At 41.4% G+C, this 13950-nt stretch overlaps 1 protein-coding gene across 5 annotated transcripts in view; it reads left to right on the forward strand.

Annotated features, from left to right (window-relative positions):
• Positions 1-13950, forward strand: part of mib1 (MIB E3 ubiquitin protein ligase 1) — a 54234-nt gene that overhangs the window by 17248 nt on the left and 23036 nt on the right. The window lies entirely within an intron of this gene.

A 13950-nucleotide genomic window follows, 5' to 3' on the forward strand; every position in this document is an offset into this window, starting at 1 on the left:
GCAGCCGCTAGAGTTTATGCTGTTCCTTAGAACAGCCCTTGGCAAAATCACTAATCTGTTACTTAATCATCTTCCCTTGGAATAAAAGATGTGGGTTCACCACTTTCAAAATCTCCCTGGTCTAAACTATGAGACAGTTGAGGCTCAGTCATTGATGTAAGCAGTCATTTTGATTAATTAAAAAAGCTCTGGTAAAGCTTTGTAGTGTTTGCTGGAAAGCACATTTTTAAATCATGGGTTATTTTTGTGCCATATACCAAACAAATAATATTGTTTATTCATACAAGATTGTAGTCCCTTTTAAATTTACTAAGCATTTGATGCAGAAGACTCCTCCACAGATTCCACTTGAGTTTTAAAGTTAAACTATTAAAAGTGAAATGAATGTAATTCTACTGCCTCCCAGATATCATTTAGTTTGCTCTTTCAGTTTGGTTTTACATTAATTGAAGCTTGGAGCAGGCCCTGTGGGTGTCATCCATCTCTTTGACATATGGTATGGTCTCTTATGCTGGATTTTTGTCACCATAGTTAATAGCCTTTTAAGGCTCATTTGTGGTTTTATTTTACTGCTATGTTAGTTCATCACTACGTTGTGAGCAGAGGCTGGCCTGAGGACCCTCGTCTGTGTAGCACCAGTTTGTCTTGTCCTTGGCCACCGCTATTTCTGGCCAGCAGGTTGCTGTTCAACTCTTTATCTGTGTTGTTCTTGTCTCGCAGCCATGAGCACATTCTAGATGACTTAGTAAGAAAAGTATCTGTATGAAGTTGATCATGCACAGTCTCTTAACATGACCAAACGACCTGATGCTTTTTTCTAGTTGAGAGCTGCTTAGCGTGCTCAGTGCTTGCGATGTTTGCGTACACACTTGGAAGTGAGCATGGTTATCACTGGCTAAATGTCATTCCCTTTCACTGGCATTTTCCCCTTGGCGTGAGGACACATGGAATTGAGGTCAGAGGGTTATGGATCCTCTGCCACATGTCAGGCCAGATCCAACCTTCTGCTCTGGTACACTGATAAGTCGCTGATCCAAATCCTTTGCCTGCTTGTTGTGTAGCACATTGATATTTTGGTTGATGCTGGGGGTGTCTCTCACCTTCATAAGATTTTATACACATTTCAGTATACGGAATATGATACAATTTACGGACGAATTTTTAATCGTAATTCTTGCTTGTGTTATTTATTTTTTTCAATGTACAAGTGTGGCAGACAGTCAGGGCTGCCAACTTCTGGTTTGAAATCGGTGAATAAAAAGCTTATTTGTAATACACTAAATGCAAAACAGTTGCTAGCACTGCACACATTTGTCTTTGTAGTCTGTCTGGTATTTATTATCTTAGCTGTAATTAATGTACTGAATGGCGCAATTTTAAACATTCAATCTTGAGTCTCAACCAGCTGTTAAGAAAAAAGAAAAAAATCAATTGGTTGCTGTTGTTATTTTTGATCTTTCATGGTTGTGGCAGTTATTTTTGGAGAAAAGAAAATCTTGATTATCCGTTTCTACTTTGTTGTTGTTCTTGCTTGTGGTAGCTGTATCCAGGAATTCACCGTGACATCTCACCACATGAGTGTTCAGACCTGTCGTATTACAGCTATGCTTTATCTGTGCTCTGGAGCATTTCAGACAGCTTCTCTTTTGTTTTGTGAAATCCAGAAGATTTTCAGACATTTGATGGAGCAGTATTAACCATTTCAGTTTTGGTTATCAAAGATATACTTTTTTTTATTTTTAAACCCAGCAAGCAATGACGGTGTGTATATGCACGGGACATCTGATGAGCATGACAGCTGATGTGCTCTTAAAAGGGTGTGATATCAGTCTGCTGTAATTCATGTAAAAGAGCCAGCCCCAAAAATCTGTGTTCCTACCCTTTCACTTGCAAACTTACCACTACTCATCTTTGGTGAATAAATATGGACGGTTTTAATGCCAAAACAGGTTTTTTGAGGTTGCTGGTAACTTTGCCATACAGTCTGCTGGACTATGTAGGACTAGCGCTTATCCTTTATTGTGCACCTCCTAGAAAGTTAAATGAATGGCAGTAAAAATACTTACAAGCAAACACACAGAATAGAGGAGTTGTAACAAAATATTTTGAATTGTAGATATTTAAAAAAGATGCGTAATGAGAATGTGTAAACTAGGTTTTGGAATATAGAATGGAACCTGGTCTACTGTAAACCTCATTGATTTGCTGAAAAAATGCTGGAGTACAGCATTTTCTGTATCAGGGCCCATTATGTTGTGTTTGCATTGCTTGCCTCAGTCCATGGTCAGTCCTTTCGCTTTCAGAGAAACAAAGATATATGTCCCCATCTCCAGTCTGCCCATTTACTTTTATTTCATGCTTGAGCTCCTGCAGTATCAGGGGGAGTGTCCACAAGTCCTAAAGCCCTCAAATCTCTCCCTAGGTTCAAGTGAAAGTATAACTCGTCCGTTATGTTTAGTGGTGAGGCAGTTATTTCGATTGAGTACTTAGAGGTATGTCTAACATAGAATCGTATTTCTCAAATGTACCTTTGATGACTGAACATCTGTTAGTGCACGTGGGTAGTGACAGGTTTTATTATTGCTTCATATTACAGTTGGGTTTTTCTGCTTACATTTTGCCTAGATTGAGTAAGAGTGCACGCTGCTCTGGCATACATAGCTTAAACAAATCTAAAATATTATTTACCTATTTAACAATAACAGCACACCGCCAAGAGATCAGGGGAAAAGCTTGCTTCCTTTCCGTGGTCTTCTTCACTTGGTAATCTAAGTTATCAACATCAAATGCTGGCATTTGAGTTCAAGTTCCCAATCTGTCAGAGTCCCTCGTGTTTGTGTAATGTGCAAGGGTGTTTTTAAAAGTGTGGGTTCGTCTTACAGCGGTGGAAATGAGAGTGAGGAAGATGCATAGGAAGAACCCCACGGGTGATAGATGAATCTTTTAACTCTGAGTCCCAGATACTGAGAGAAATCAACTTTCCCCACAGAGGGATGGTAGAATCTGGGGGGTATTGCCAAGTTTTAGCTTGTTCATTACTCTCACACACACCACTACAGTGTATGCATGCTTAGTTTACCAATGGCTGCCAAATTGAAACTGCTGATAAGACCAGCGTTAACATGTTCTGGAAAGTATTTTCTCAGCGACCCACAATGTGTGTTCTCCCTGTGTGTTTACTGCAGTTCAAGTCTGCAAGGGGAGCCTGGCTCATCTCTATGTCTTCCCCTCGGGCTGATAGAAGTCAGTACCTGCTACTATACTGTAAACAGTATGATTAATAGCCCACGACTCATAAATAGGTTCTAAACAAGCCCTGCAGTGGCTGACTGTACCCTTTGACGTATCACCTCCTTGTAATATTTGTCCCCCTTTGCTATCATATAGTTTTCAGCTTTCTTTTAATACAGCATCATAAAAGGCAAACCTCGTGTGGTAATTGTTACAGAGACTAGCAGATCTGCATGCTTTTACACCATGTTATCAAATACAAAAAGTATTCCCAATACAATGCCTGAACTAATAGGCAGCAGCATAATGTTTAATATTGTAATTGATCACGGTGAGATGGAATATGCTGGTAGCCGCTGGAGACGTTCAACATTTGACATGGGTAAATCGTCTTGCATTTTTCTAGAGATTTGGTGCTATGTTCTCCTCGATTGGCATTGATTAAAAAAAGATTTTTTTTTATATCCATTTACCCATTTCAGGCAAGGCACTTGGTACAAGGAATACATAATAGCTTGGTCCACTTTGAAAATATAGTATTTTCATTTAATGAGATATAGGATAATCCTTTATTGATCACCAGATGGGATGACTACTTGTATGCTATGCGTTTACATGCTACACACATATTCCCAGATTGGTTTGAATAATCAGATGGACTACAACTTGTTTTTTTGTGGTTATGTTGTGTATTTTATTTTTTCAAAGTGAGATTGATTTGATAAAGTTGAGTGTCAATTAAAGAAGAGAAAAGAAACTAATGGAGGACAGGAGGGAGGTCCCACAAGAAGGAAAGTTAGTTGGATCTGCCTGCTTTGTCTGTAGCAAGTGACAGCAAGTGAATATGGGAATATGTGTACTAGTGTGAGGGTTAGTGTGTTTCTGTTTATCATACATTCAGTACTTTCACGATTTGTCCTTCCTTGGCTCTTCTTGCTGTATTTGTTCTTCAGAACCCCTTACATTGCATCACACTTGTACAATTGCTGAGCTACGTACGGTATCCTCTTTTATGTTTTGACTTTCGGCTGTTCCAACCCATTGTACAACTTAATACTAACATCCAAGTGACATTTTAAAAAGTGTCTGTGCAGGACAGCCTTACATTCTCACACTGACACATGTATTTCTGAAATAGCACTAGCTGCATGTCTACCCCCCGCTATTTTGAAACAGCTGCTGTTACTCTGTTCAAAGTATCAATTCCTGTACAGGCAGAGAAACAATAGTCAGGAAAGGGGCCCGTACAACACTTTAAAACGGGAATTTGTATCTTTATTAGTCAAAATATGAGACAGATTTAGCACTCAATGTAACACTCACTGATGATTTCAGATGTTGTTGGTAGGAGTACAGGTGTGTGTACCACCTTTCATCAAGAAGCAGAGTTGAAGTCATCACGGCGTAACTGGCTCCCGTCGTCATCAAAGCATAGCTACAGCTGGTTGAAGGGGACCAAATCCATTCAAGAGGTGATTTGGTTCCATTTTACCAGCTTTAGCAAAGCATTGTGGAATCACAGTTTCAGAGACAATCACCCGACCTCCTGATGTGGACTGTCATCAATGTAAATGCATCAACATTTTTGCCAAAAATGAGATATAAACATTGAAATGTTGCATTTGAATACATTTTTTTACAACTTTATATAAGGTTGATTACACATAGCCCCGACGCCCACTCCAAACGGAGTGGACAGGGATATCTTTTTCTATATCCTACCCATGGCTGCTCACCCATATCCACTCGGTGACATCCAGGTTTATTTAGTACCTACATCAATAACACATATACAGTTGATCAGCCTTGCTTAACTTTCTCTATCGCTGACTTCCTGACACTCCATTTATCCGCTTTGCTATCTTTTTAAATTGAATGCTTGTTCCTCTCAGAGAGTGAGAAACACAGTTTCCCGAGAAAAAGGATCATAATAATCTGTGGCAGCACACTTGAGTCAAATGTCCTGGAGTCATGAAGCAATTACAGACTCTGACAGATGGGCCCTGCTGCAAGCACACTGCTGCTCCGGTCACTGAGACGGCCAGTAGACAAATGCAGAGCTATAACTACATACACAAGCTCTGTCACTCTCGCTCCTACAGCAATACTTAGAGGTGTCAAGTCGCAAAATTAATTCAAACCAGTCTTTTTTTTTAATTCCTTGGAGCTGATTTGATCTGATTTGCAGTGTAGAGGCTACTGTTTGAACAGTGGCGGAGGGCAGAGTATTTTATGTCTTTTTTCGAACTTTACTGTAGTTCAGTGCTCTTAGATCTTTTAACAAAATCGTCACTATCATGATACAAAAATGATAACATAAAATAGTTAATCTAGCTCTTGTTTACTGGGGTTTACTGGATCAGCAAAATGTATTTCCTTTTTAGAAAAATGGGGAATAATATTTGTCATATTTTGTCAGGATTATTTTTTTAAATATTTTTTGCTCTTTAAACTTAATGTTGCAGTATGTTTCAATTGCACCAAAGCCCTCAAACACATGTGCTGCTTACCAAAAAGTTGCCATGCTGCTCAAATCTTTAAGAAAGAGCAAAGTGATACTTTCTTCTGGTATTAAGATTTATCTTAATTTTAAACTTGCTTGTTGACACCGTTTCGTAAGGGGGGTGTTAAATATAGTCTGCAGCTATAATTATTGACTTTTTCTGCCAAGGCACGAATTAGATTCTCAGAGTGGCCAGCAACAGCTGAGGGATATACAGTGCTACTTGTAGACAGGATGGAGGTCAACATAAGGCCAACCTGATATGGCACACCAGAAGCAGTTCTATTTGTAACATACACATGCACATTCATGCTTGCTGACTTACACACTGGTGTTCAGAGTCAGGTGGCCAGTCAACTCACCTCATCTAAGGGCCATAACAGGGCAAAAGTATGGGGGACGACAAGCACTTAACATTTGATAATGTCAGCATCTGCTGTGTTTGTCACTCAGACAGCAGGTCATTGCTATTGAGGGCCAGGGTGAAATATGAAGTGCAGGGCACACAAACCCGCACACCTCAAATATCTTGATAGAACAGATTGCAAAACAGTTTATACATACTTTTTATACAAATCTGTTTGATATTCTAACGTAAGCTGTGATCTGAAAAAGGTAACCTCTTTTTTGTGTTTAATGAAAATAAGTTTTTGTTTGCGGGGAGAGGTGTGACCATCACTGTTGGCCAGATAAGATTATTTTTCCCCTGGTGATTTATCATAAACTGATTTAGTTCCATGTGACTGCAGTTAACATTCACAAGCAACAGTTTCACTTAAGTTTTGGACGTTTCTTATGATTAAAATCGCATCTCCCTAAAAGCCCTGAAAAATTGAAATGCTATATACTGTTTATGACAAATATACATAATAATTATTAATAAACTCAATAAAAACAGGGAATATTGTATATCCCAGCTTAGATATTAATTTTATTAAACGAAAATTTTATAAAACAACCGTAACATTGTATCTTATTTTGTAGACATGAAATTAATTCTGGTTTCCTATTCCATATAGAGCTTAAGTCACTCTTGCATGTTGATGTACAATCTGTTAATCTCCTAATTAGCTAATTTGTAGGTTAGAGTTATCAAAGTGTTTAGGGTGATTATTAGGATTATGATGCTTTAACTGACATTGTAGTTCCATTTTGAATATTTTGCACCTGTTTTTTTTCCCTATTTGGAGTAAAAGTTATTTAGAGATATTCATTTTATCAGAGCATTACACAAAAGGCTTTTAAAAGAACACAAACCTGTGCTAAAATGGCCATAGGCTTTGCCTGTGATCCAGCCACAGGCCGGAGAGGCGGTCCGAGAAGGTGAATGTGCTAGATATGAATAGCTCACCTTGCAAACAAGTACCCACCTCCCCCCTCACTTCATTTTGCTCTGCGCCTCTGTTCATATTCTGTTGCCTTTATTTGTTTGAAGCAGACCTCAATAGGAATCAGCTGACGGGCCAGAGTTGACCCTGATCCTGCATTGTCACTTTTTGATGGTCTAATCTGGTCGCCATGCAGCCCAGCAAAGCATTTGGCAAGCATAGCAAACGTGAACAATGAGAGCAGGACTCAGAGAAAGGGAGGGGAGCACGGGGCAGCAGGGTTGATGTAGGGTGGGGGTATGGAGTCATAGTTAAACATACAAGATTTGTTAACACGGAAGCCGTATGATACAGGAGTAGCAGCATTAGTAGCAGCTTCGGTACTACTTCATTCTGCTGCCTCAGCAACATCTCAATGTTCATTCATTTATCTGTCTATTTATTTATATATATTTTTTTGCTAGCGACAGTATAAGAGCTTTGGGCCAAGTCACCTTGATTTCTTTCTCCCTTCGGGCCATGCGCACTGGAAAAGATTATGGTATTAATGGTTAGAAGCAGCTCCTGCATACCACTACCTGCTCACTGGAGTTGGTGCTAGGTTGCAGCTGGCTGAATGTCAAGGGCTGTAATGCAGCAAAATCACCCAATAATGAAAGGAGGGCCTGTTCATAAAGCAATGTCACAAGGCAACTGCCCGTAATTATAGCTAGCTAAGAAGTGAACTAAAGACATATTGCTGTCACATCAAGCCTAAAACATGTTAACTACCATTTTATGCTAGCATATGCATTTGTCCAATGAACGGTCGCCATAGCTTGGATGAGAGATTTTTATTGGCCAAGTCAGCTAGTTTGAGAACGCAGTAAGTTCTATACAGCGATTACTGCTGCAGTGAGACTGCCCAGAGACAGTATAGTTAATGTATGAGCCTTACTACTCACATTCATTCTCTTTTCCTCCCTTCACTTTTACCCTGCATGCTCCCCCCTTCTTTTTTATCAATATAACAGACACATTCTGAAAAGCACAAACATGTCTTCAAACCGTGCTGCCCAACATTTGGTGTTCAGAGCGAGGACTTTCACCTCACCAAGAATACATACTTCTTTACATTCCATAGCTATCATATGTTCATATGGGTACATAAAGAAGTATGTACACCAAGGAGGTCATCTTAGTTATAAAATTTTCTCACCTTTTGCCAAGATCGGGAAGTTAGGAGTAGAACATTTTTCCACACTGTTCTCTCTCCCAAGTATGGTAGTCTGCACTGTAAGGTGACTTTGAGTAAATTCAGTTCGACACTCAAGGCTTTCCTTTGGTTGCCATGTAAGGCTGAGCAGTCAGTCCCCCCGCCCCTGAACATAACAGAAACTTCGCAGTTCATACTATGGTTGACTGTCCCAGTGACCCCAGCTGTCCTCCAGGCAACTGGGACAAACGAGGAGGCTCAGGGTGAGCAACCCAGCTCCCACTTAAAAAGCAGTTAAAATTTGGTCTTTTTGTCTTTCCAGTAAAAAAATAAAAAATAAAAATGATGTTGCGGATTAAAATTGTTGGCGGAAAAATGGCAGCAAAGACGAGAAGAGTTTCTTTCCATGATTATTAGAGGGTCCGTGTGGTAAGGTGCACCCAGTCTCGTGTGACGATCATTTGCTGTTTCCTGGCACGACTGGTGTACCTTTATGCAGGGTCCTGCTGACATATCAAACACGTTCGCTTCTCTCCGCCCACTTCAGTTCGAGTCGGGCTTCTTCACCCCGTTACCCCCTTTTTTGGTTCCTTTCCCCTGATCTGCCTTTCACTTGTACTGATAGGTGCCCATCTCATGGTTGTCGCTTGTCTCTCTTCTGTCAGCAACGACCCCTGTGGTTAACTGGAGGGCTTGCTGATGTTTTAAAAATGAGGGTGATCCAAGTTGAACAGGAAGCTTTTGTGAGCAGGATTTGGGCTTTAGGCACAGAGGCAAGCCATAGGTCACATGAAGGCGCTAATGCCCACTCAGCACTTGTGGATTGGTCCTGGTTTTACCCCCACTCCACCCCACCCCCACCCCCCGATCCCACCACCCCTCCTCCCATACACCCTTTGCCACCCCCCAACACAACCGCCTCCCCCTCTCTCTCTCCCTCTCCCTCTCTCTCTCTTTCTAACTCTCTCTATCCTATTTTCTCTTCTGGCACATAGCTCATTGTTTTTTATGGTTATCTTCTTTTTGGGGGGCTCCTATCCACCCCCATGTATCTGTATTTACATTGAAACCAGCTTTTATGTTGCAGGCTGGCTGGAACAGATCAATAACCATTTACATGGTGGCGAGAATTGTTCAGCAAGTCTCTAATGAATCTTTGCCCCAGACCAGCACATTCCACAAGTCAACACTGCCTCCAACTATGCTAAGCTAGCCAGCAGACTGAACGCTGAGGCGATGCGTGTAAAAGGCAAGCTTATCTTTAATTTTGAGGAGTAGGTGGCAGAGAACTGAATAAGATATGGTGCAGTGTTTTTTTTTTTTTGTTCTTTTGAATAGTAATGATAGAAGGTGTAACTGGCAGTGACAGTTGTTGTTAGCACAAAGATAGGGTTGGGCAGGTGGATAAGGCTGTTCCTAAAGGTGTGACGTCCTGTTTAGAAAATGTCACAGCTGTCCGAGAGGGTGAGTACATAGAAGAGAGAGGGGGGTGAAATTCCTTCCAATACACTGCGGGATAGATGTTTGGGAATGTGAACCAGAAAATTAGCCCACTGTTTGTTACAACTCTTCTTGTTTGGGCGATAATACTGCAGTACTGTGTGCCTTGCATGCCCTGCCTTGCTTATCGCAATTTGTTACAGATAGAAATAGACGAGGAAACTGGAGTACTACCCTAAGTGCTGTAGGTTCAGCCAGTGACACACATATACTCATCCAGCCATTGCTGTCCAATATCCCCCTCTCACCTACCCCCACATCTGTGTTAATACACTCCTCACAGCTGTGTGGTTTCAATCCGCTTTTCCTCCTGTCCAGGACGCATGTCCTGCCTGCTGTTCATTATTCTTATGCTTCGTCATCTATCTGGTCGCCACGCTCCATCCTTTTGCACTAGTCGTCACGCCTTCGTCTCAAAAGTGTGATGTCCTCAAACTTACCTCCCATCAATTAAGAATGGCAGTGACCAACCCCGCCCCAATGTTTAATTAACGGTTTGTTCTGATAAAATCAGGGGGAAAAAAAGAAGGTAAATACAAAAAGACATATATATATATTTAAAAAAAATTAAAAATTACTATAATACTAAAATGATACAGAAAAAGTCCAAATAATGACGGTATCCTTTTGTAATGTTTCCAAAAACAACTTGGAAGATGCAGAAGGTGCAGTGTGAATAAGGGAATGCCTCTCCACACCAGTGCAGGTCTGAGTTAACAAGTCCATCATTAGATAGCGGCAGGGCTGCAACCATGAAGCCTAATGAGCCAAAGAGCTGTACTGCTGCAGCATGTCCGGCCGGTGCCAGGAACACAAGAGAGGGAGAGAGCAAGACGAGAGAGGGAGGGAGGGGGAAAGAATAAGATGAGAGAGAGTAGAGACTGCAAAAAACTGGGATAAAATCCATGTGGACCATAGCAACTCCCCAGCCTCCCTTTTCCTCCTCTGGCATCCTTTTCTCCTTCATACTTTTTCCTTTTAAAACAAACCTTGATTTCTATTGAGATGAAAGGGTGTTCTCAGGATAAGTTCTGTCCCAGTGATGCTGCTGCTGCACAGCAGTGCATTCCAGTCCCTTTCCTAACTGTGCGACTCACAACCAAACCATGCGGTTAATAACTGATCGTGTCCGAAGGAGAGAGGTAAAAGACAGGACGTGAGGAATCAAGGCCCATCAAGGGTGAACTTCGTCAAAAAGCGAAGGAAGAGCATATATTACCTGCCAGATCATTTTCTTATCTGAGCTGCTCCTCCTCTCTTCACCATTCTCCTCTTCTTCCTGTAGTGAGGAGAGAGCCTTAATGACCTAGAGAGCGCTCCAGCTGCTGCAGCCATCGTGTGTGCTTGCTGCACGCCTGACTCGCTGAATCAGCTTCTATGATTTGGGGGAGGAGGGTAGATGGTGAGCGGATTGAGTGCCAGAGTCAGGGAGGGGAGGTGGGGGAAAGGAGAGGAAGCACGCAAAGACACACATACACACACACGTGCAAGCGCACACAAGCATATTCCACACAAACACAAGTCATACCTTTACAGGAGGAAGATGTAGAGCTGACATGAAGAGCTGCCTTTTGGAGGAAAAAAATGGGAAAGCAGAGAAAGGAGGGGGGGTGAAAAAAACTGCAGCAATTCTCCTCTTCGTCATGTGCATTCTAAGGGAGCTGGGAGGATGCCCTGATCGTTGAAGGAGGCAGAAAAGTGTACTAGTGTACTCCCACTCTGCCTTTTTCTTATTCCATCGACACACACATGCACAGCCCGAGAGTTGTATCCAGCCCCTAAAATGCACTTTTATTATTCAGTGGAACTTTTTACAACACCTTAGATGAGGGAGTTTACTGAATGTTTGAGAGCCAAATTGTAAAAGATGCATTTGAAGAAGAAAAGTGGTGGCTGTGCCACTGCAGTACAAGACAGCTGTATTTTTTAACAGAGCATGCTGATCAAGTACATTTGATTATCATCGTCAGAGACTAGTGGAACAGGGATTTAGATTTTTTTTTTCTTTCAAATGTGTCAGTTTTTTTTGCCCCTTTTTATGTATTATATGTGTATATCTTGTATATTCTTGTAGTGTAAAGGTCACCTTTATTCGAAGTGTAGATCTAGACATGGTCCTTCAACGGGGAGGGCAGAGAGTACAGGAAGAACACAGTGGTAGCACGTTGGGGGCAAGGGGCCAACCAGTCAGTCGCTTTCTATCCCACACTGCAGAGGACTATGCTGAATGGTTAGCACTTTGTAGGAAGCCAAGCATTTCAAACATGCCTCTGCCCGATTTTGCTGCGCTGCTCCTGTGTCTTGTCTCACCACCTCCCTGACCATATTTAGTCAGGCAGTGCAAAAAATAGTTCCCGTTCCACTCCACTCTGCTCCTCTCCTTGCCCGACACCCCCCCTCAACATCCCCCCTCAGCAACTTTTGGCTGCAGGCTCCGGGAAGCCTCCCATACAGCTCCCTGCCTATTGATTCCACCAACCTGGAAGGAGAAAGACCAGCTAGCCACCGCCACCATTTGCTACACTATTTTTAGTAACGCCAAATAAAGTGGTCTTCTCGGGCTTCCATTTGTATATTCCCAAAACCTCGCCATGTCCTGCTTTACATTCTTATGACCCACTTCACTCCCTTCTCTGATACCCCCTCTCCCCTCCACCTCACTGTGTCCTTTTGACCCCTCCCCAGTCACTATCACTCACCTTTTTAAATAGAGCTGGAACACACTACTTATGGTGGAGTTTCTGTCTCCTCGCTCCTATACTTAGAATAATTGCAGATTGGAGAGATGGACTGGGTGCAGTGCACGTAGCATATTACAGAACAGGAATATTATTGTTTTTCCATTTATTTATTTTTCACTGCTTTTGGGGATCTGGGAAGACATGTGGCAGCCTTACCTCTGAGCCACTCAAATCTTTGAACTGCTTTCTCCTTTTTGAGTTCTCATTAATTTTCAAGTGTCTTTTTCAAGCTTTCCCGAGGCGCACCCACTGAAGAATCTATTTAATTAGTTGGTCTCATCATCTATACTGTACAGAAGCAATGTCCTCTGCGCCCTCCCCTCCTTTTCACTCTCTGCTGTTCTCTTATACCTCCAGCCTCTGGTGGTTTGGCTGGTTCCTCCACAGGCCAGTACAGAAGTCCTCTTTCTTATCCCATTTGCATTTAAACTGCAAAATGTCCTTAGTTGCGCAAGACAGTGCCTTCGGGCACCTGTATTCTCTTTAAAGAAAATGACATGGACATTGTTCACAGTTGTATTTCAGGTCTTTTTCAGAGTGTGAAAATTAATTAATGTATTCTCACAGCAAATCATAGATTTTCAATTACATTATTTGTACAGCCGCCACAGCAAATGACCATTTGCAAGATAAAATGGACTCCAAGCTTAATTTGTGTCCGCTCAAAACTTGACCCCCCAAGGCCAATCAAAAGTTCATAAATATGATTGTTTATATCCAAATGTCCCAGAATCTCTACATTACACACCATTTAAACTTTAACCAGGAATAGGCTCTTTATTTTTCACACTTTGCTACTTTTAAAGCAAGTTGCTGTTTTGAAAAAAATATTCTGACAAATCCAATAGTACAGTCGAATTGTAAGACTGCAACTAACCATGTCACAATCACATAGGAAAATCGGGGGCGTGGCTGTGTCGAGTGAAGAGAAATGAATTTGCTGGAACAGCGAAGGACAAAACTAAAATGCAGCATCTGGTTTTCGTAATTTAGTTTGAAAAGAAAATGATACAAATTAAAAAGTCAACACACTGTCCACCCCTCTCCAGGAGTTATCTTTCAAGATGTCCTTTTGTATGCCTGTTTAAAACGTGTTTTAGTTTTCTATTTAATTTGGTAAGATGTTTGTGTTGGAATACATCTCACCGAAGACACACTTGTGTGCTTTGGTTGCCCACTTTGCTTGATGAAAGCATGTAAGTTAACGGGTTCATTTCAATTACATCTCGCTGTTCCATCTGATCTTGAAACATAGTGCATTGCTTGTTTCATCCTTCCATGATGAATAGTACAGGGTTGAATGTTTAGCGGAACAGTTAATTGCTCAATAAGAAGAGAGTCTACTAATGGATGTGTTTTGTTTCACTGGATGAAGTGATGGGTTAGGTGTTTCTTTTGTTCTGAATACCATTTGAGCTTGAAAATAAAAGGCATGCATAAACGTTTGTGTTC

The sequence above is a fragment of the Cololabis saira genome, chromosome 10, assembly GCF_033807715.1.
Source record: "Cololabis saira isolate AMF1-May2022 chromosome 10, fColSai1.1, whole genome shotgun sequence".
NCBI lineage: Eukaryota > Metazoa > Chordata > Actinopteri > Beloniformes > Belonidae > Cololabis > Cololabis saira.